Here is a 20,003-nt window from a genome sequence, read left to right as displayed (position 1 = left end):
ACCACCCGATCACCGAGACCTCCGTTCCTCTGCCAAGGTGGGCGGCGGGGCCCTGCCAGTGCGGGCGGGCCGCTAGGCTGGCGGTAAGGCCCAACGGCCTGCTAAGCTGCGCCTCAAGAGGCAGCCCACGACCCACCGACACCTACTACCAAAGCAGCCTAGACGGGCCCGATCAAGTCTGGATCTCGGAAGCTAAGCAGGGTCGGGCCTGTTTCGAACTTGGATGGGAGACGTCCCGGCTGGGAGAGCTCCTGGGAATACCGGGTGCTGTCGGCCTTTTGCCTCCCGCTCCGCTTACTCCTTTTGTCGCTCGCGGTGGCGGCGATGGTGGCGGCGGTGGTGGAGGCGGCCGTCTCCGCCCCTGTCAGGTACCGCTGCAGGCCCCACCTCCTCAGGCCCCTCCAACCACAGCAAGCGTCTGATGGGGCGCTCCCCGCCTGCCTGAGCGGCCAGGCGGCCAGAAGGCGTCCCTGGAAGGCAGCGGCACACCATATGCTCCGTTGGTCCCCTGACTCGAAGCAGACATGGCCACGGACCCGGGTGCCGTCCATGCGGCCCGCGAGCCCCTCGACCTGCACCTGGCGGTCCCCACTGGATCCCAGCCCCGGCGCCGCCACCTGTCTGCCGGTGGGTGTCTCTCCACAGCTCCATCCGGAAAAAGCCCCCCCTCCACCGTTTCACCGTGGCCGGGTGCCGGAGAGGGATAGAGGGCCCAGGCGGCTTCCGCGGGACTGCCGGCCACCTGGGGCGGGGTCCTGAGCTCGGACGGTGGTGTGGGGGCAAGGGTGCGTTGCTGGGTTTAAGGGGCTTTGCCAACTCAATGGTGGCTCCCACTGGCTTCGGGCCAGCTGCTGTCGGGCAGGAAGGCCGGCCCGGTCTGCGACAGGGCTGCGCCTAGCGCAGCGTGGGCGGGCAGGTGGGATGCCCAAAGGACCGCAGGCCCCGGGCCCTGAAGCCTCCGGGGCCACATCCCTGTGAGCGACCTGCGGGATCTGGGGTGGGAGGCCAAGCGCCGAAACGTTTCCTGGGTCCCTCCCACCCTGGGCTGGGTGGTCGCCAAAATCTCCGGCACCACCCGGTCCCCGAGACCTCCGTTCCTCTGCCTAGGCGGGCGGGCCGCTGGGCTGGCGGTAAGTCCCATGGGCCTGCTAAGCTGCGCCTCACGAGGCAGCCTGCGACCCACTGACACCTACTGTCAAACCAGCCTAGACGGGCCCGATCAAGTCTGGATCTCGGAAGGTAAGCAGGGTCGGGCCTGGTTCGAACTTGGATGGGAGACCTCCTGGATGGGAGAGCTCCTGGGAATACCGGGTGCTGTAGGATTTTTGCCTTCCGCTCCGCTTTCTCCTTTTGTCGCCCACAGTGGCGGCGGCGGCGGCCGTCTACGCCCCCGCCGGGTACCAGGTACCGCTGCAGGCCCCACCTCCTCAGGCCCCTCCCACCACAGCAAGCGTCTGATGGGGCACTCCCCACCTGCCTGACCGGCCAGGCGGCCAGAAGGCGTCCCTGGAAGGCAGCGACACACCAGCCGCTCCAGGGGGCGGCCTGACGTCACCCAGACATGGCCGCGGACCCGGGTGCCGTCCGTTCGGCCCGCGAGCCCCGCGAGCCGCACCTGGCCGCAGCCACTGGAGTCCAGCCCCGGCACCGCCACCTGTCTTCCGGGGTGTCTCTCCACAGCTCCATCCGGAAAAAGCACCCCTTCTGCCCCTTCGCCGCGGCCGTGGGCAGGAGCGGGATCGAGGGCCCAGGCCACTTCCCCGGACCTGCCGGCCACCTGGGGCGGGGTCCTGAGCTCGAACGGTGGCGTCGGGACAAGGGTGGCCTTGCTGTGTCTAAGGGGCCGTGCCAACTCAATGGTGGCTCCCAGTGGCTTCGGGCCAGCTGCTGTAGGACAGGAGGGTCGGACCAGTCTGCTTCTGGGCTGCACCTAGCGCAGCGTGGGCGCGCAGGTGGGATGCCCAAGGCACCGCCGACCCCGGGCCCTGAAGCCTCCGGGGCAACATCCCTGTGAGCGACCTGCGGGATCTGCGGTGGGAGGCCAAGCGCCGAAACGTTTCCTGGGTCCCTCCCGCCCTGGGCTGGGTGGTCGCCAACTCCTCTGCCACCGCCCGGTCCCCGAGACCTCCGTTCCCCTGCCTAGGCGGGCAGCGGGGCCCTGCCGGGGCGGGCGGGCCACTGGGCCGGCGGTAAGGCCCAAGCGCCTGCTAAGCTGCACCTCAAGTGGAAGCCCGCGACCCCCCCAGTGTCTACGGCCAAACCACCCTAGACGGGCCCGATCTCGACTCGATCTCGGAAGCTAAGCAGGGTTGGGCCTGGTTAGTAGTTGGATGGCAGACCTCCTGGACGGGAGAGCTCCTGGGAACGCCAGGTGCTGTAGGCTTTTTGCCTCCCGCTACACACATTCTCATTTTGTCGACCGCGGCGGTCGTGGCGGTGGCGGCGGTGGCGGCGGTGGCGGCGGCGGTGGCGGCGGCGGCCGTCTCCGCCCCCGCGGGGTACCGCTGCAGGCCCCACCTCCTCAGGACCCTCCCACCACAGCAAGCGTCTGATGGGGCGCTCCCCGCCTGCCTGAGCGGCCAGGCGGCCAGAAGGCGTCCCTGGAAGACAGCGGCACACCAGATGCTCCGTTGGTCCCCTGACGCGAAGCAGACATGGCCGCAGACCCGGGTGCCGTCCAAGCGGCCCGCGAGCCCCTCGACCTGCACCTGGCGGCCCCCACTGGAGCCCAGCCCCGGCGCCGCCACCTGTCTGCCGGGGGGTGTCTCTCCACAGCTCCATCCGGAAAAAGCACCACCTCCACCGTTTCGCCGCGGCTTGGTGCCGGAGAGGGATAGAGGGCCCAGGCCGCTTCCAAGTGCCTGCCGGCCACCTGGGCCGGGGTACAGAGCTCGACGGTGTTGTGGGGGCAAGGGTGGCGTTGCTGGGTCTAAGGGGCTTTGCCAACTCAACGGTGGCTCCCACTGGCTTCGGGCCAGCTGCTGTCGGGCAGGAAGGCCGGCCCAGTCTGCGACAGGGCTGCGCCTAGCGCAGCGAGGGCAGGCAGGTGAGATGCCCAAGGGACCGCAGGCCCCAGGCCCTGAAGCCTCCGGGGCCACATCCTTGTGAGCGACCTGCGGGATCTGGGGTGGGAGGCCAAGCGCCGAAATGTTTCCTTGGTCCCGCCCGCCCTGGGCTGGGTGGTCGCCAACACCTCGCCAGCAACCGGTCCCCAGGACCTCTGTTCCTCTGCCTAGGTGGGCGGCGGGGCCCTGCCAGGGTGGGCGGGCCCCTGGGCTGGCGGTAAGGCCCAATGGCCTGCTAAACTGCGCCTCAAGAGGCAGCCCGCGACCCACCAACACCTACAGCCAAAGCAGCCTAGACGGGCCCGATCAAGTCTGGATCTCGGAAGCTAAGAAGGGTCGGGCCTGGTTAGAACTTGGATGGGAGACCTCCTGGATGGGAGAGCTCCTGGGAATACCGGGTGCTGTAGGCTTTTTGCCTCCCGCTCCGCTTTCTCTTTTTGTCGCCCGCGGTGGCGGAGGCGGCGGCCGCCGTCTCCGCCCCCGCCGGATACCAGGTACCGCTGCAGGCCCCACCTCCTCAGGCCCCTCCCACCACAGCAAGCGTCTGATGGGGCGCTCCCCGCCTGCCTGAGCGGCCAGGCGGCCAAAAGGCATCCCTGGAAGGCAGCAGCACACCATATGCTCCGTTGGTCCCCTGACTCGAAGCAGACATGGCCGCGGACCCGGGTGCCGTCCATGCGGCCCGCGAGCCCCTCGACCTGCACCTGGCGGTCCCCACTGGATCCCAGCCCCGGCGCCGCCACCTGTCTGCCGGGGGGTGTCTCTCCAAAGCTCCATCCGGAAAAAGCCCCCCCTCCACCGTTTCGCCGCGGCCGGGTGCCGAAGAGGGATAGAGGGCCCAAGCCGCTTCCGCGGGCCTGCTGGACACCTGGGGCGGGGTCCTGAGCTCGGACGGTGGTGTGGGGGCAAGGGTGGCATTGCTGGGTAAGGGGCTTTGCCAACTCAAAGGTGGCTCCCACTGGCTTCGGGCCAGCTGCTGTCGGGCAGGAAGGCTGGCCCGGTCTGCGAAAGGGCTGTGCCTAGCGCAGCGTGGGCGGGCAGGTGGGATGCCCAAGGGACCGCAGGCCCCGGGCCCTGAAGCCTCTGGGGCCACATCCCTGTGAGCGACCTGCGGGGTCTGGGATGGGAGGCCAAGCGCCGAAACTTTTGCTGGGTCCTGCCCTCCCTGGGCTGGGTGGTCGCCAACACCTCCGCCACCACCCGATCACCGAGACCTCCGTTCCTCTGCCAAGGTGGGCGGCGGGGCCCTGCCAGTGCGGGCGGGCCGCTAGGCTGGCGGTAAGGCCCAACGGCCTGCTAAGCTGCGCCTCAAGAGGCAGCCCACGACCCACCGACACCTACTACCAAAGCAGCCTAGACGGGCCCGATCAAGTCTGGATCTCGGAAGCTAAGCAGGGTCGGGCCTGTTTCGAACTTGGATGGGAGACGTCCCGGCTGGGAGAGCTCCTGGGAATACCGGGTGCTGTCGGCCTTTTGCCTCCCGCTCCGCTTACTCCTTTTGTCGCTCGCGGTGGCGGCGATGGTGGCGGCGGTGGTGGAGGCGGCCGTCTCCGCCCCTGTCAGGTACCGCTGCAGGCCCCACCTCCTCAGGCCCCTCCAACCACAGCAAGCGTCTGATGGGGCGCTCCCCGCCTGCCTGAGCGGCCAGGCGGCCAGAAGGCGTCCCTGGAAGGCAGCGGCACACCATATGCTCCGTTGGTCCCCTGACTCGAAGCAGACATGGCCACGGACCCGGGTGCCGTCCATGCGGCCCGCGAGCCCCTCGACCTGCACCTGGCGGTCCCCACTGGATCCCAGCCCCGGCGCCGCCACCTGTCTGCCGGTGGGTGTCTCTCCACAGCTCCATCCGGAAAAAGCCCCCCCTCCACCGTTTCACCGTGGCCGGGTGCCGGAGAGGGATAGAGGGCCCAGGCGGCTTCCGCGGGACTGCCGGCCACCTGGGGCGGGGTCCTGAGCTCGGACGGTGGTGTGGGGGCAAGGGTGCGTTGCTGGGTTTAAGGGGCTTTGCCAACTCAATGGTGGCTCCCACTGGCTTCGGGCCAGCTGCTGTCGGGCAGGAAGGCCGGCCCGGTCTGCGACAGGGCTGCGCCTAGCGCAGCGTGGGCGGGCAGGTGGGATGCCCAAAGGACCGCAGGCCCCGGGCCCTGAAGCCTCCGGGGCCACATCCCTGTGAGCGACCTGCGGGATCTGGGGTGGGAGGCCAAGCGCCGAAACGTTTCCTGGGTCCCTCCCACCCTGGGCTGGGTGGTCGCCAAAATCTCCGGCACCACCCGGTCCCCGAGACCTCCGTTCCTCTGCCTAGGCGGGCGGGCCGCTGGGCTGGCGGTAAGTCCCATGGGCCTGCTAAGCTGCGCCTCACGAGGCAGCCTGCGACCCACTGACACCTACTGTCAAACCAGCCTAGACGGGCCCGATCAAGTCTGGATCTCGGAAGGTAAGCAGGGTCGGGCCTGGTTCGAACTTGGATGGGAGACCTCCTGGATGGGAGAGCTCCTGGGAATACCGGGTGCTGTAGGATTTTTGCCTTCCGCTCCGCTTTCTCCTTTTGTCGCCCACAGTGGCGGCGGCGGCGGCCGTCTACGCCCCCGCCGGGTACCAGGTACCGCTGCAGGCCCCACCTCCTCAGGCCCCTCCCACCACAGCAAGCGTCTGATGGGGCACTCCCCACCTGCCTGACCGGCCAGGCGGCCAGAAGGCGTCCCTGGAAGGCAGCGACACACCAGCCGCTCCAGGGGGCGGCCTGACGTCACCCAGACATGGCCGCGGACCCGGGTGCCGTCCGTTCGGCCCGCGAGCCCCGCGAGCCGCACCTGGCCGCAGCCACTGGAGTCCAGCCCCGGCACCGCCACCTGTCTTCCGGGGTGTCTCTCCACAGCTCCATCCGGAAAAAGCACCCCTTCTGCCCCTTCGCCGCGGCCGTGGGCAGGAGCGGGATCGAGGGCCCAGGCCACTTCCCCGGACCTGCCGGCCACCTGGGGCGGGGTCCTGAGCTCGAACGGTGGCGTCGGGACAAGGGTGGCCTTGCTGTGTCTAAGGGGCCGTGCCAACTCAATGGTGGCTCCCAGTGGCTTCGGGCCAGCTGCTGTAGGACAGGAGGGTCGGACCAGTCTGCTTCTGGGCTGCACCTAGCGCAGCGTGGGCGCGCAGGTGGGATGCCCAAGGCACCGCCGACCCCGGGCCCTGAAGCCTCCGGGGCAACATCCCTGTGAGCGACCTGCGGGATCTGCGGTGGGAGGCCAAGCGCCGAAACGTTTCCTGGGTCCCTCCCGCCCTGGGCTGGGTGGTCGCCAACTCCTCTGCCACCGCCCGGTCCCCGAGACCTCCGTTCCCCTGCCTAGGCGGGCAGCGGGGCCCTGCCGGGGCGGGCGGGCCACTGGGCCGGCGGTAAGGCCCAAGCGCCTGCTAAGCTGCACCTCAAGTGGAAGCCCGCGACCCCCCCAGTGTCTACGGCCAAACCACCCTAGACGGGCCCGATCTCGACTCGATCTCGGAAGCTAAGCAGGGTTGGGCCTGGTTAGTAGTTGGATGGCAGACCTCCTGGACGGGAGAGCTCCTGGGAACGCCAGGTGCTGTAGGCTTTTTGCCTCCCGCTACACACATTCTCATTTTGTCGACCGCGGCGGTCGTGGCGGTGGCGGCGGTGGCGGCGGTGGCGGCGGCGGTGGCGGCGGCGGCCGTCTCCGCCCCCGCGGGGTACCGCTGCAGGCCCCACCTCCTCAGGACCCTCCCACCACAGCAAGCGTCTGATGGGGCGCTCCCCGCCTGCCTGAGCGGCCAGGCGGCCAGAAGGCGTCCCTGGAAGACAGCGGCACACCAGATGCTCCGTTGGTCCCCTGACGCGAAGCAGACATGGCCGCAGACCCGGGTGCCGTCCAAGCGGCCCGCGAGCCCCTCGACCTGCACCTGGCGGCCCCCACTGGAGCCCAGCCCCGGCGCCGCCACCTGTCTGCCGGGGGGTGTCTCTCCACAGCTCCATCCGGAAAAAGCACCACCTCCACCGTTTCGCCGCGGCTTGGTGCCGGAGAGGGATAGAGGGCCCAGGCCGCTTCCAAGTGCCTGCCGGCCACCTGGGCCGGGGTACAGAGCTCGACGGTGTTGTGGGGGCAAGGGTGGCGTTGCTGGGTCTAAGGGGCTTTGCCAACTCAACGGTGGCTCCCACTGGCTTCGGGCCAGCTGCTGTCGGGCAGGAAGGCCGGCCCAGTCTGCGACAGGGCTGCGCCTAGCGCAGCGAGGGCAGGCAGGTGAGATGCCCAAGGGACCGCAGGCCCCAGGCCCTGAAGCCTCCGGGGCCACATCCTTGTGAGCGACCTGCGGGATCTGGGGTGGGAGGCCAAGCGCCGAAATGTTTCCTTGGTCCCGCCCGCCCTGGGCTGGGTGGTCGCCAACACCTCGCCAGCAACCGGTCCCCAGGACCTCTGTTCCTCTGCCTAGGTGGGCGGCGGGGCCCTGCCAGGGTGGGCGGGCCCCTGGGCTGGCGGTAAGGCCCAATGGCCTGCTAAACTGCGCCTCAAGAGGCAGCCCGCGACCCACCAACACCTACAGCCAAAGCAGCCTAGACGGGCCCGATCAAGTCTGGATCTCGGAAGCTAAGAAGGGTCGGGCCTGGTTAGAACTTGGATGGGAGACCTCCTGGATGGGAGAGCTCCTGGGAATACCGGGTGCTGTAGGCTTTTTGCCTCCCGCTCCGCTTTCTCTTTTTGTCGCCCGCGGTGGCGGAGGCGGCGGCCGCCGTCTCCGCCCCCGCCGGATACCAGGTACCGCTGCAGGCCCCACCTCCTCAGGCCCCTCCCACCACAGCAAGCGTCTGATGGGGCGCTCCCCGCCTGCCTGAGCGGCCAGGCGGCCAAAAGGCATCCCTGGAAGGCAGCAGCACACCATATGCTCCGTTGGTCCCCTGACTCGAAGCAGACATGGCCGCGGACCCGGGTGCCGTCCATGCGGCCCGCGAGCCCCTCGACCTGCACCTGGCGGTCCCCACTGGATCCCAGCCCCGGCGCCGCCACCTGTCTGCCGGGGGGTGTCTCTCCAAAGCTCCATCCGGAAAAAGCCCCCCCTCCACCGTTTCGCCGCGGCCGGGTGCCGAAGAGGGATAGAGGGCCCAAGCCGCTTCCGCGGGCCTGCTGGACACCTGGGGCGGGGTCCTGAGCTCGGACGGTGGTGTGGGGGCAAGGGTGGCATTGCTGGGTAAGGGGCTTTGCCAACTCAAAGGTGGCTCCCACTGGCTTCGGGCCAGCTGCTGTCGGGCAGGAAGGCTGGCCCGGTCTGCGAAAGGGCTGTGCCTAGCGCAGCGTGGGCGGGCAGGTGGGATGCCCAAGGGACCGCAGGCCCCGGGCCCTGAAGCCTCTGGGGCCACATCCCTGTGAGCGACCTGCGGGGTCTGGGATGGGAGGCCAAGCGCCGAAACTTTTGCTGGGTCCTGCCCTCCCTGGGCTGGGTGGTCGCCAACACCTCCGCCACCACCCGATCACCGAGACCTCCGTTCCTCTGCCAAGGTGGGCGGCGGGGCCCTGCCAGTGCGGGCGGGCCGCTAGGCTGGCGGTAAGGCCCAACGGCCTGCTAAGCTGCGCCTCAAGAGGCAGCCCACGACCCACCGACACCTACTACCAAAGCAGCCTAGACGGGCCCGATCAAGTCTGGATCTCGGAAGCTAAGCAGGGTCGGGCCTGTTTCGAACTTGGATGGGAGACGTCCCGGCTGGGAGAGCTCCTGGGAATACCGGGTGCTGTCGGCCTTTTGCCTCCCGCTCCGCTTACTCCTTTTGTCGCTCGCGGTGGCGGCGATGGTGGCGGCGGTGGTGGAGGCGGCCGTCTCCGCCCCTGTCAGGTACCGCTGCAGGCCCCACCTCCTCAGGCCCCTCCAACCACAGCAAGCGTCTGATGGGGCGCTCCCCGCCTGCCTGAGCGGCCAGGCGGCCAGAAGGCGTCCCTGGAAGGCAGCGGCACACCATATGCTCCGTTGGTCCCCTGACTCGAAGCAGACATGGCCACGGACCCGGGTGCCGTCCATGCGGCCCGCGAGCCCCTCGACCTGCACCTGGCGGTCCCCACTGGATCCCAGCCCCGGCGCCGCCACCTGTCTGCCGGTGGGTGTCTCTCCACAGCTCCATCCGGAAAAAGCCCCCCCTCCACCGTTTCACCGTGGCCGGGTGCCGGAGAGGGATAGAGGGCCCAGGCGGCTTCCGCGGGACTGCCGGCCACCTGGGGCGGGGTCCTGAGCTCGGACGGTGGTGTGGGGGCAAGGGTGCGTTGCTGGGTTTAAGGGGCTTTGCCAACTCAATGGTGGCTCCCACTGGCTTCGGGCCAGCTGCTGTCGGGCAGGAAGGCCGGCCCGGTCTGCGACAGGGCTGCGCCTAGCGCAGCGTGGGCGGGCAGGTGGGATGCCCAAAGGACCGCAGGCCCCGGGCCCTGAAGCCTCCGGGGCCACATCCCTGTGAGCGACCTGCGGGATCTGGGGTGGGAGGCCAAGCGCCGAAACGTTTCCTGGGTCCCTCCCACCCTGGGCTGGGTGGTCGCCAAAATCTCCGGCACCACCCGGTCCCCGAGACCTCCGTTCCTCTGCCTAGGCGGGCGGGCCGCTGGGCTGGCGGTAAGTCCCATGGGCCTGCTAAGCTGCGCCTCACGAGGCAGCCTGCGACCCACTGACACCTACTGTCAAACCAGCCTAGACGGGCCCGATCAAGTCTGGATCTCGGAAGGTAAGCAGGGTCGGGCCTGGTTCGAACTTGGATGGGAGACCTCCTGGATGGGAGAGCTCCTGGGAATACCGGGTGCTGTAGGATTTTTGCCTTCCGCTCCGCTTTCTCCTTTTGTCGCCCACAGTGGCGGCGGCGGCGGCCGTCTACGCCCCCGCCGGGTACCAGGTACCGCTGCAGGCCCCACCTCCTCAGGCCCCTCCCACCACAGCAAGCGTCTGATGGGGCACTCCCCACCTGCCTGACCGGCCAGGCGGCCAGAAGGCGTCCCTGGAAGGCAGCGACACACCAGCCGCTCCAGGGGGCGGCCTGACGTCACCCAGACATGGCCGCGGACCCGGGTGCCGTCCGTTCGGCCCGCGAGCCCCGCGAGCCGCACCTGGCCGCAGCCACTGGAGTCCAGCCCCGGCACCGCCACCTGTCTTCCGGGGTGTCTCTCCACAGCTCCATCCGGAAAAAGCACCCCTTCTGCCCCTTCGCCGCGGCCGTGGGCAGGAGCGGGATCGAGGGCCCAGGCCACTTCCCCGGACCTGCCGGCCACCTGGGGCGGGGTCCTGAGCTCGGACGGTGGCGTCGGGACAAGGGTGGCCTTGCTGTGTCTAAGGGGCCGTGCCAACTCAATGGTGGCTCCCAGTGGCTTCGGGCCAGCTGCTGTAGGACAGGAGGGTCGGACCAGTCTGCTTCTGGGCTGCACCTAGCGCAGCGTGGGCGCGCAGGTGGGATGCCCAAGGCACCGCCGACCCCGGGCCCTGAAGCCTCCGGGGCAACATCCCTGTGAGCGACCTGCGGGATCTGCGGTGGGAGGCCAAGCGCCGAAACGTTTCCTGGGTCCCTCCCGCCCTGGGCTGGGTGGTCGCCAACTCCTCTGCCACCGCCCGGTCCCCGAGACCTCCGTTCCCCTGCCTAGGCGGGCAGCGGGGCCCTGCCGGGGCGGGCGGGCCACTGGGCCGGCGGTAAGGCCCAAGCGCCTGCTAAGCTGCACCTCAAGTGGAAGCCCGCGACCCCCCCAGTGTCTACGGCCAAACCACCCTAGACGGGCCCGATCTCGACTCGATCTCGGAAGCTAAGCAGGGTTGGGCCTGGTTAGTAGTTGGATGGCAGACCTCCTGGACGGGAGAGCTCCTGGGAACGCCAGGTGCTGTAGGCTTTTTGCCTCCCGCTACACACATTCTCATTTTGTCGACCGCGGCGGTCGTGGCGGTGGCGGCGGTGGCGGCGGTGCGGCGGCGTGGCGGCGGCGGCCGTCTCCGCCCCCGCGGGGTACCGCTGCAGGCCCCACCTCCTCAGGACCCTCCCACCACAGCAAGCGTCTGATGGGGCGCTCCCCGCCTGCCTGAGCGGCCAGGCGGCCAGAAGGCGTCCCTGGAAGACAGCGGCACACCAGATGCTCCGTTGGTCCCCTGACGCGAAGCAGACATGGCCGCAGACCCGGGTGCCGTCCAAGCGGCCCGCGAGCCCCTCGACCTGCACCTGGCGGCCCCCACTGGAGCCCAGCCCCGGCGCCGCCACCTGTCTGCCGGGGGGTGTCTCTCCACAGCTCCATCCGGAAAAAGCACCACCTCCACCGTTTCGCCGCGGCTTGGTGCCGGAGAGGGATAGAGGGCCCAGGCCGCTTCCAAGTGCCTGCCGGCCACCTGGGCCGGGGTACAGAGCTCGACGGTGTTGTGGGGGCAAGGGTGGCGTTGCTGGGTCTAAGGGGCTTTGCCAACTCAACGGTGGCTCCCACTGGCTTCGGGCCAGCTGCTGTCGGGCAGGAAGGCCGGCCCAGTCTGCGACAGGGCTGCGCCTAGCGCAGCGAGGGCAGGCAGGTGAGATGCCCAAGGGACCGCAGGCCCCAGGCCCTGAAGCCTCCGGGGCCACATCCTTGTGAGCGACCTGCGGGATCTGGGGTGGGAGGCCAAGCGCCGAAATGTTTCCTTGGTCCCGCCCGCCCTGGGCTGGGTGGTCGCCAACACCTCGCCAGCAACCGGTCCCCAGGACCTCTGTTCCTCTGCCTAGGTGGGCGGCGGGGCCCTGCCAGGGTGGGCGGGCCCCTGGGCTGGCGGTAAGGCCCAATGGCCTGCTAAACTGCGCCTCAAGAGGCAGCCCGCGACCCACCAACACCTACAGCCAAAGCAGCCTAGACGGGCCCGATCAAGTCTGGATCTCGGAAGCTAAGAAGGGTCGGGCCTGGTTAGAACTTGGATGGGAGACCTCCTGGATGGGAGAGCTCCTGGGAATACCGGGTGCTGTAGGCTTTTTGCCTCCCGCTCCGCTTTCTCTTTTTGTCGCCCGCGGTGGCGGAGGCGGCGGCCGCCGTCTCCGCCCCCGCCGGATACCAGGTACCGCTGCAGGCCCCACCTCCTCAGGCCCCTCCCACCACAGCAAGCGTCTGATGGGGCGCTCCCCGCCTGCCTGAGCGGCCAGGCGGCCAAAAGGCATCCCTGGAAGGCAGCAGCACACCATATGCTCCGTTGGTCCCCTGACTCGAAGCAGACATGGCCGCGGACCCGGGTGCCGTCCATGCGGCCCGCGAGCCCCTCGACCTGCACCTGGCGGTCCCCACTGGATCCCAGCCCCGGCGCCGCCACCTGTCTGCCGGGGGGTGTCTCTCCAAAGCTCCATCCGGAAAAAGCCCCCCCTCCACCGTTTCGCCGCGGCCGGGTGCCGAAGAGGGATAGAGGGCCCAAGCCGCTTCCGCGGGCCTGCTGGACACCTGGGGCGGGGTCCTGAGCTCGGACGGTGGTGTGGGGGCAAGGGTGGCATTGCTGGGTAAGGGGCTTTGCCAACTCAAAGGTGGCTCCCACTGGCTTCGGGCCAGCTGCTGTCGGGCAGGAAGGCTGGCCCGGTCTGCGAAAGGGCTGTGCCTAGCGCAGCGTGGGCGGGCAGGTGGGATGCCCAAGGGACCGCAGGCCCCGGGCCCTGAAGCCTCTGGGGCCACATCCCTGTGAGCGACCTGCGGGGTCTGGGATGGGAGGCCAAGCGCCGAAACTTTTGCTGGGTCCTGCCCTCCCTGGGCTGGGTGGTCGCCAACACCTCCGCCACCACCCGATCACCGAGACCTCCGTTCCTCTGCCAAGGTGGGCGGCGGGGCCCTGCCAGTGCGGGCGGGCCGCTAGGCTGGCGGTAAGGCCCAACGGCCTGCTAAGCTGCGCCTCAAGAGGCAGCCCACGACCCACCGACACCTACTACCAAAGCAGCCTAGACGGGCCCGATCAAGTCTGGATCTCGGAAGCTAAGCAGGGTCGGGCCTGTTTCGAACTTGGATGGGAGACGTCCCGGCTGGGAGAGCTCCTGGGAATACCGGGTGCTGTCGGCCTTTTGCCTCCCGCTCCGCTTACTCCTTTTGTCGCTCGCGGTGGCGGCGATGGTGGCGGCGGTGGTGGAGGCGGCCGTCTCCGCCCCTGTCAGGTACCGCTGCAGGCCCCACCTCCTCAGGCCCCTCCAACCACAGCAAGCGTCTGATGGGGCGCTCCCCGCCTGCCTGAGCGGCCAGGCGGCCAGAAGGCGTCCCTGGAAGGCAGCGGCACACCATATGCTCCGTTGGTCCCCTGACTCGAAGCAGACATGGCCACGGACCCGGGTGCCGTCCATGCGGCCCGCGAGCCCCTCGACCTGCACCTGGCGGTCCCCACTGGATCCCAGCCCCGGCGCCGCCACCTGTCTGCCGGTGGGTGTCTCTCCACAGCTCCATCCGGAAAAAGCCCCCCCTCCACCGTTTCACCGTGGCCGGGTGCCGGAGAGGGATAGAGGGCCCAGGCGGCTTCCGCGGGACTGCCGGCCACCTGGGGCGGGGTCCTGAGCTCGGACGGTGGTGTGGGGGCAAGGGTGCGTTGCTGGGTTTAAGGGGCTTTGCCAACTCAATGGTGGCTCCCACTGGCTTCGGGCCAGCTGCTGTCGGGCAGGAAGGCCGGCCCGGTCTGCGACAGGGCTGCGCCTAGCGCAGCGTGGGCGGGCAGGTGGGATGCCCAAAGGACCGCAGGCCCCGGGCCCTGAAGCCTCCGGGGCCACATCCCTGTGAGCGACCTGCGGGATCTGGGGTGGGAGGCCAAGCGCCGAAACGTTTCCTGGGTCCCTCCCACCCTGGGCTGGGTGGTCGCCAAAATCTCCGGCACCACCCGGTCCCCGAGACCTCCGTTCCTCTGCCTAGGCGGGCGGGCCGCTGGGCTGGCGGTAAGTCCCATGGGCCTGCTAAGCTGCGCCTCACGAGGCAGCCTGCGACCCACTGACACCTACTGTCAAACCAGCCTAGACGGGCCCGATCAAGTCTGGATCTCGGAAGGTAAGCAGGGTCGGGCCTGGTTCGAACTTGGATGGGAGACCTCCTGGATGGGAGAGCTCCTGGGAATACCGGGTGCTGTAGGATTTTTGCCTTCCGCTCCGCTTTCTCCTTTTGTCGCCCACAGTGGCGGCGGCGGCGGCCGTCTACGCCCCCGCCGGGTACCAGGTACCGCTGCAGGCCCCACCTCCTCAGGCCCCTCCCACCACAGCAAGCGTCTGATGGGGCACTCCCCACCTGCCTGACCGGCCAGGCGGCCAGAAGGCGTCCCTGGAAGGCAGCGACACACCAGCCGCTCCAGGGGGCGGCCTGACGTCACCCAGACATGGCCGCGGACCCGGGTGCCGTCCGTTCGGCCCGCGAGCCCCGCGAGCCGCACCTGGCCGCAGCCACTGGAGTCCAGCCCCGGCACCGCCACCTGTCTTCCGGGGTGTCTCTCCACAGCTCCATCCGGAAAAAGCACCCCTTCTGCCCCTTCGCCGCGGCCGTGGGCAGGAGCGGGATCGAGGGCCCAGGCCACTTCCCCGGACCTGCCGGCCACCTGGGGCGGGGTCCTGAGCTCGGACGGTGGCGTCGGGACAAGGGTGGCCTTGCTGTGTCTAAGGGGCCGTGCCAACTCAATGGTGGCTCCCAGTGGCTTCGGGCCAGCTGCTGTAGGACAGGAGGGTCGGACCAGTCTGCTTCTGGGCTGCACCTAGCGCAGCGTGGGCGCGCAGGTGGGATGCCCAAGGCACCGCCGACCCCGGGCCCTGAAGCCTCCGGGGCAACATCCCTGTGAGCGACCTGCGGGATCTGCGGTGGGAGGCCAAGCGCCGAAACGTTTCCTGGGTCCCTCCCGCCCTGGGCTGGGTGGTCGCCAACTCCTCTGCCACCGCCCGGTCCCCGAGACCTCCGTTCCCCTGCCTAGGCGGGCAGCGGGGCCCTGCCGGGGCGGGCGGGCCACTGGGCCGGCGGTAAGGCCCAAGCGCCTGCTAAGCTGCACCTCAAGTGGAAGCCCGCGACCCCCCCAGTGTCTACGGCCAAACCACCCTAGACGGGCCCGATCTCGACTCGATCTCGGAAGCTAAGCAGGGTTGGGCCTGGTTAGTAGTTGGATGGCAGACCTCCTGGACGGGAGAGCTCCTGGGAACGCCAGGTGCTGTAGGCTTTTTGCCTCCCGCTACACACATTCTCATTTTGTCGACCGCGGCGGTCGTGGCGGTGGCGGCGGTGGCGGCGGTGGCGGCGGCGGTGGCGGCGGCGGCCGTCTCCGCCCCCGCGGGGTACCGCTGCAGGCCCCACCTCCTCAGGACCCTCCCACCACAGCAAGCGTCTGATGGGGCGCTCCCCGCCTGCCTGAGCGGCCAGGCGGCCAGAAGGCGTCCCTGGAAGACAGCGGCACACCAGATGCTCCGTTGGTCCCCTGACGCGAAGCAGACATGGCCGCAGACCCGGGTGCCGTCCAAGCGGCCCGCGAGCCCCTCGACCTGCACCTGGCGGCCCCCACTGGAGCCCAGCCCCGGCGCCGCCACCTGTCTGCCGGGGGGTGTCTCTCCACAGCTCCATCCGGAAAAAGCACCACCTCCACCGTTTCGCCGCGGCTTGGTGCCGGAGAGGGATAGAGGGCCCAGGCCGCTTCCAAGTGCCTGCCGGCCACCTGGGCCGGGGTACAGAGCTCGACGGTGTTGTGGGGGCAAGGGTGGCGTTGCTGGGTCTAAGGGGCTTTGCCAACTCAACGGTGGCTCCCACTGGCTTCGGGCCAGCTGCTGTCGGGCAGGAAGGCCGGCCCAGTCTGCGACAGGGCTGCGCCTAGCGCAGCGAGGGCAGGCAGGTGAGATGCCCAAGGGACCGCAGGCCCCAGGCCCTGAAGCCTCCGGGGCCACATCCTTGTGAGCGACCTGCGGGATCTGGGGTGGGAGGCCAAGCGCCGAAATGTTTCCTTGGTCCCGCCCGCCCTGGGCTGGGTGGTCGCCAACACCTCGCCAGCAACCGGTCCCCAGGACCTCTGTTCCTCTGCCTAGGTGGGCGGCGGGGCCCTGCCAGGGTGGGCGGGCCCCTGGGCTGGCGGTAAGGCCCAATGGCCTGCTAAACTGCGCCTCAAGAGGCAGCCCGCGACCCACCAACACCTACAGCCAAAGCAGCCTAGACGGGCCCGATCAAGTCTGGATCTCGGAAGCTAAGAAGGGTCGGGCCTGGTTAGAACTTGGATGGGAGACCTCCTGGATGGGAGAGCTCCTGGGAATACCGGGTGCTGTAGGCTTTTTGCCTCCCGCTCCGCTTTCTCTTTTTGTCGCCCGCGGTGGCGGAGGCGGCGGCCGCCGTCTCCGCCCCCGCCGGATACCAGGTACCGCTGCAGGCCCCACCTCCTCAGGCCCCTCCCACCACAGCAAGCGTCTGATGGGGCGCTCCCCGCCTGCCTGAGCGGCCAGGCGGCCAAAAGGCATCCCTGGAAGGCAGCAGCACACCATATGCTCCGTTGGTCCCCTGACTCGAAGCAGACATGGCCGCGGACCCGGGTGCCGTCCATGCGGCCCGCGAGCCCCTCGACCTGCACCTGGCGGTCCCCACTGGATCCCAGCCCCGGCGCCGCCACCTGTCTGCCGGGGGGTGTCTCTCCAAAGCTCCATCCGGAAAAAGCCCCCCCTCCACCGTTTCGCCGCGGCCGGGTGCCGAAGAGGGATAGAGGGCCCAAGCCGCTTCCGCGGGCCTGCTGGACACCTGGGGCGGGGTCCTGAGCTCGGACGGTGGTGTGGGGGCAAGGGTGGCATTGCTGGGTAAGGGGCTTTGCCAACTCAAAGGTGGCTCCCACTGGCTTCGGGCCAGCTGCTGTCGGGCAGGAAGGCTGGCCCGGTCTGCGAAAGGGCTGTGCCTAGCGCAGCGTGGGCGGGCAGGTGGGATGCCCAAGGGACCGCAGGCCCCGGGCCCTGAAGCCTCTGGGGCCACATCCCTGTGAGCGACCTGCGGGGTCTGGGATGGGAGGCCAAGCGCCGAAACTTTTGCTGGGTCCTGCCCTCCCTGGGCTGGGTGGTCGCCAACACCTCCGCCACCACCCGATCACCGAGACCTCCGTTCCTCTGCCAAGGTGGGCGGCGGGGCCCTGCCAGTGCGGGCGGGCCGCTAGGCTGGCGGTAAGGCCCAACGGCCTGCTAAGCTGCGCCTCAAGAGGCAGCCCACGACCCACCGACACCTACTACCAAAGCAGCCTAGACGGGCCCGATCAAGTCTGGATCTCGGAAGCTAAGCAGGGTCGGGCCTGTTTCGAACTTGGATGGGAGACGTCCCGGCTGGGAGAGCTCCTGGGAATACCGGGTGCTGTCGGCCTTTTGCCTCCCGCTCCGCTTACTCCTTTTGTCGCTCGCGGTGGCGGCGATGGTGGCGGCGGTGGTGGAGGCGGCCGTCTCCGCCCCTGTCAGGTACCGCTGCAGGCCCCACCTCCTCAGGCCCCTCCAACCACAGCAAGCGTCTGATGGGGCGCTCCCCGCCTGCCTGAGCGGCCAGGCGGCCAGAAGGCGTCCCTGGAAGGCAGCGGCACACCATATGCTCCGTTGGTCCCCTGACTCAAAGCAGACATGGCCACGGACCCGGGTGCCGTCCATGCGGCCCGCGAGCCCCTCGACCTGCACCTGGCGGTCCCCACTGGATCCCAGCCCCGGCGCCGCCACCTGTCTGCCGGTGGGTGTCTCTCCACAGCTCCATCCGGAAAAAGCCCCCCCTCCACCGTTTCACCGTGGCCGGGTGCCGGAGAGGGATAGAGGGCCCAGGCGGCTTCCGCGGGACTGCCGGCCACCTGGGGCGGGGTCCTGAGCTCGGACGGTGGTGTGAGGGCAAGGGTGCGTTGCTGGGTTTAAGGGGCTTTGCCAACTCAATGGTGGCTCCCACTGGCTTCGGGCCAGCTGCTGTCGGGCAGGAAGGCCGGCCCGGTCTGCGACAGGGCTGCGCCTAGCGCAGCGTGGGCGGGCAGGTGGGATGCCCAAAGGACCGCAGGCCCCGGGCCCTGAAGCCTCCGGGGCCACATCCCTGTGAGCGACCTGCGGGATCTGGGGTGGGAGGCCAAGCGCCGAAACGTTTCCTGGGTCCCTCCCACCCTGGGCTGGGTGGTCGCCAAAATCTCCGGCACCACCCGGTCCCCGAGACCTCCGTTCCTCTGCCTAGGCGGGCGGGCCGCTGGGCTGGCGGTAAGTCCCATGGGCCTGCTAAGCTGCGCCTCACGAGGCAGCCTGCGACCCACTGACACCTACTGTCAAACCAGCCTAGACGGGCCCGATCAAGTCTGGATCTCGGAAGGTAAGCAGGGTCGGGCCTGGTTCGAACTTGGATGGGAGACCTCCTGGATGGGAGAGCTCCTGGGAATACCGGGTGCTGTAGGATTTTTGCCTTCCGCTCCGCTTTCTCCTTTTGTCGCCCACAGTGGCGGCGGCGGCGGCCGTCTACGCCCCCGCCGGGTACCAGGTACCGCTGCAGGCCCCACCTCCTCAGGCCCCTCCCACCACAGCAAGCGTCTGATGGGGCACTCCCCACCTGCCTGACCGGCCAGGCGGCCAGAAGGCGTCCCTGGAAGGCAGCGACACACCAGCCGCTCCAGGGGGCGGCCTGACGTCACCCAGACATGGCCGCGGACCCGGGTGCCGTCCGTTCGGCCCGCGAGCCCCGCGAGCCGCACCTGGCCGCAGCCACTGGAGTCCAGCCCCGGCACCGCCACCTGTCTTCCGGGGTGTCTCTCCACAGCTCCATCCGGAAAAAGCACCCCTTCTGCCCCTTCGCCGCGGCCGTGGGCAGGAGCGGGATCGAGGGCCCAGGCCACTTCCCCGGACCTGCCGGCCACCTGGGGCGGGGTCCTGAGCTCGGACGGTGGCGTCGGGACAAGGGTGGCCTTGCTGTGTCTAAGGGGCCGTGCCAACTCAATGGTGGCTCCCAGTGGCTTCGGGCCAGCTGCTGTAGGACAGGAGGGTCAGACCAGTCTGCTTCTGGGCTGCACCTAGCGCAGCGTGGGCGCGCAGGTGGGATGCCCAAGGCACCGCCGACCCCGGGCCCTGAAGCCTCCGGGGCAACATCCCTGTGAGCGACCTGCGGGATCTGCGGTGGGAGGCCAAGCGCCGAAACGTTTCCTGGGTCCCTCCCGCCCTGGGCTGGGTGGTCGCCAACTCCTCTGCCACCGCCCGGTCCCCGAGACCTCCGTTCCCCTGCCTAGGCGGGCAGCGGGGCCCTGCCGGGGCGGGCGGGCCACTGGGCCGGCGGTAAGGCCCAAGCGCCTGCTAAGCTGCACCTCAAGTGGAAGCCCGCGACCCCCCCAGTGTCTACGGCCAAACCACCCTAGACGGGCCCGATCTCGACTCGATCTCGGAAGCTAAGCAGGGTTGGGCCTGGTTAGTAGTTGGATGGCAGACCTCCTGGACGGGAGAGCTCCTGGGAACGCCAGGTGCTGTAGGCTTTTTGCCTCCCGCTACACACATTCTCATTTTGTCGACCGCGGCGGTCGTGGCGGTGGCGGCGGTGGCGGCGGTGGCGGCGGCGGTGGCGGCGGCGGCCGTCTCCGCCCCCGCGGGGTACCGCTGCAGGCCCCACCTCCTCAGGACCCTCCCACCACAGCAAGCGTCTGATGGGGCGCTCCCCGCCTGCCTGAGCGGCCAGGCGGCCAGAAGGCGTCCCTGGAAGACAGCGGCACACCAGATGCTCCGTTGGTCCCCTGACGCGAAGCAGACATGGCCGCAGACCCGGGTGCCGTCCAAGCGGCCCGCGAGCCCCTCGACCTGCACCTGGCGGCCCCCACTGGAGCCCAGCCCCGGCGCCGCCACCTGTCTGCCGGGGGGTGTCTCTCCACAGCTCCATCCGGAAAAAGCACCACCTCCACCGTTTCGCCGCGGCTTGGTGCCGGAGAGGGATAGAGGGCCCAGGCCGCTTCCAAGTGCCTGCCGGCCACCTGGGCCGGGGTACAGAGCTCGACGGTGTTGTGGGGGCAAGGGTGGCGTTGCTGGGTCTAAGGGGCTTTGCCAACTCAACGGTGGCTCCCACT

At 69.4% G+C, this 20,003-nt stretch overlaps 5 pseudogenes; all 5 read left to right on the top strand.

The window, feature by feature from the left end:
- The first annotated feature begins 2,247 nt into the window (after positions 1-2,247).
- LOC132595724 (5S ribosomal RNA) lies at positions 2,248-2,383 on the top strand (annotated as a pseudogene).
- A 4,124-nt stretch (positions 2,384-6,507) lies between these two features.
- LOC132595723 (5S ribosomal RNA) lies at positions 6,508-6,643 on the top strand (annotated as a pseudogene).
- A 4,124-nt stretch (positions 6,644-10,767) lies between these two features.
- On the top strand, positions 10,768-10,903 carry LOC132595722 (5S ribosomal RNA; annotated as a pseudogene).
- Positions 10,904-15,025: 4,122 nt separating this feature from the next.
- Positions 15,026-15,161, top strand: LOC132595721 (5S ribosomal RNA; annotated as a pseudogene).
- A 4,124-nt stretch (positions 15,162-19,285) lies between these two features.
- Positions 19,286-19,421, top strand: LOC132595720 (5S ribosomal RNA; annotated as a pseudogene).
- The last annotated feature ends 582 nt before the right edge of the window (positions 19,422-20,003 follow it).

This window comes from Globicephala melas, unplaced genomic scaffold (assembly GCF_963455315.2).
Source record: "Globicephala melas unplaced genomic scaffold, mGloMel1.2 SCAFFOLD_584, whole genome shotgun sequence".
Lineage (NCBI taxonomy): Eukaryota > Metazoa > Chordata > Mammalia > Artiodactyla > Delphinidae > Globicephala > Globicephala melas.
This window is presented reverse-complemented; position numbering and strand designations above follow the sequence as displayed.